Below are 2716 nucleotides of genomic sequence, written 5' to 3'. Positions count from 1 at the left end.
GTCATAACACGAACTCAACATCCACAACCTACGCATAAACATTACAAAAACGTAATACACCAAACCGTCACGACGGTGAGCGAAAAAACACCATCCACACCAAACCGCAAATGAATCCGTTAACGCTCACCGTCACACGGTGGTTTTGCCAACCCTTCGAGAAACTGCGAACGCAGAGATTTCGAGAAACTGCGTACGCAATGATTAACCTTTGCACGGAAAATGCGAACGCGTTCGCAGGGCAGACACACAGACAGACAGACACGGTGATTGTATAACCCCTCCTAGGGGACTTTGTCCCCTCGGAGAGGTAAAAAGCGTCGTCCATAAACTTATGCGAAGCTACTAATAATTTTCTAGAAAATTATACGACCAAATATGATGAAGCACTTACCAATTAAATTGAAGACGATGATAATGCTGATTTTGGATTTTATTTTGATGGATCAAACCTGTTCAGAGACAATATTATTCATTATGTTCCTGGCTTTGTTGTAAGGAAACTGCGAAAATGTCACCAAAGCAAGGCAGCATTAGAAGAAAACCAAAATGACAATAGAAGCTTTCATGACTACTGCGTTTCATCAAAATCCTTGCTGTTAATCCGTGATCGTAGTGGGTTGATACATCCGTCTAAGGATGTAATAAAAATCATTGAACTCTCAGATAAATGCATCCGAATTCTAAACCTTGAGAGATGTGGTGGTTCATTAAAAAATATTGTATTATATATATTATAATGTTAACTAAATTATTAAGACAAGAAATGTGCTTTTCCAAAGAACATTCTATTTTATAAATAAAAGAAACGCCACAAGACTCAGATGGTAACCTTGGAAGGAATTTTATTTTCAATATAAAAAGATAACCCCCTGGCATGTCGTTATGTCCCAACTCTCTCGGTCTGGCAATCTAGCGGCACAATGTCACTCGGGCAATCCGGCCACACTTCCTACGCGCTTCTCAAAAATGCCCAAGGCCCGACTTCCATGTACAAACGTAAAGAACTATCGACCCTTGCCCGATTGTACAACTCGCCCTTTATAGCTATAACAGAAACACATTGGTCAGCAAAACTTTCGGACGGTGAGCTACATGTAACTACTAAAGAGTACTCTCTATTTCGTCAGGACAGGGGGACTAGTTCCTATGGTGGCGTGGCCCTATATGTAGACAATTCCTTATCCGTAAGACTATATCAGTTTGCTAACCTTAACTTTATTCAATTTAGTCCTAGTTCAGAGGGTCTTGATATTCTGATGGGCACACTGTCTCACAGGGCCACGCCGTCTGTGGTAACCTTCCTCGCTGTTATTTACAGATCTCAAAACCCGCAATACAATAACCATGCAAGACTCACCACTTTCCTCAATTGTGTTACTGCATTCAGTATAAGACAGGGTTACATAGTTGGTGACTTTAATTATGCCCGTATTGACTGGACCACTCTAATGACCACTCCCTTGGCCTGTCACTTTACTAAAGCATTTCTACAATGTGTAAAGGACAATGCACTATTTCAAATTATTGACAGCCCCACCAAAGAGTATAAAAACTACGTAACCTAGAGATATAATGACGGTCGAAAGCAGTAAAGGAAGTTGTAGCAACCGGGGGGAAGGCACTCAGTGAATTTGCACTTCAAATTTCGGTACCGCAGCGCCACTACGGCAGTATTTAGTACAATAAATAATAAAACCGGAGAAAAATGGCAGTTACGGTGTTGCGGAGGTGCTAAATTTGGCATTTTGGATATTTAATTGTCTAATATCTGTCAATTCAAAAAAGTGACAGTAATTGGTTACTGTTTCGTGATTTTTATAGTTAGAAATTGTGGATTCGTTGTTTCGGTGTTTATTTTCAAAAAGTGAAGAATAAGGCGTTTGTTCTCTAACGTTGCCAAGTCCTAAAGGTAACCAATTCCTTAAGGAATTTTCAAGAATGTTGAACTAAATCAAAATGATTGCCACTTAAAACTGCCGTAGTGGCGCTGCGGTACCGAAATTTGAAGTGCAAATTCACTGAGTTACTTCCCCCCCCCCCCCCGGTTGCTACAACTTCCTTTACTGCTTTCGACCGTCATTATATCTCTAGGTTACGTAGTTTTTATACTCTTTGGCCCCACCAGAAATGGTGGCCTCCACCAACGTGATAATGTGATGTGATGGACTTAGTCCTTCCTTCCGACCAATATCTAGTGTCTGATCCGGAGATGCAGGCAGCCCTGTGGCGCAGCGACCATTCCACCATTATGTTCAAAGTCGAAATCCAAGGGGTCAGTCCTCACTTTATTCCTAGGCCACACTTTTCAAGGGCGAATATATCTCCTTTAATGACTACCTCTCCCGCATTGATTGGTCTCCGCTCCTCGGGACTCCCAGCATCTCCGATGCCTGGTCATTTGCCCTGCGTACAATTCAAATGGGTATTGATCTGTTTGTTCCCATGCGAAAAACCCCGAAACTGCCGAAACAAAATTTACGTACGATTCGCAGTCGGTATTTTAAAAACAATGCGTGGTCTCCAAAAAGCGATCTACTTCCCAGACAACTCTGGCATCGGCATACGTACGGTATCGAAAAGCGCGCAATGCCCACACTTCCTGTAACATTCTCTGTTTATTTAAAAGCTTATATTTCGGTCTATCCTATTATAACACATGTAAAATTATAGAAGAATAATATGTAGATTGACACGTGAGCGCGGGAGAATAGGC

This window comes from Leiobunum rupestre, chromosome 7, assembly GCF_980474605.1.
Source record: "Leiobunum rupestre chromosome 7, qqLeiRupe1.1.hap1, whole genome shotgun sequence".
Classification (NCBI taxonomy): domain Eukaryota; kingdom Metazoa; phylum Arthropoda; class Arachnida; order Opiliones; family Sclerosomatidae; genus Leiobunum; species Leiobunum rupestre.
This window is presented reverse-complemented; position numbering follows the sequence as displayed.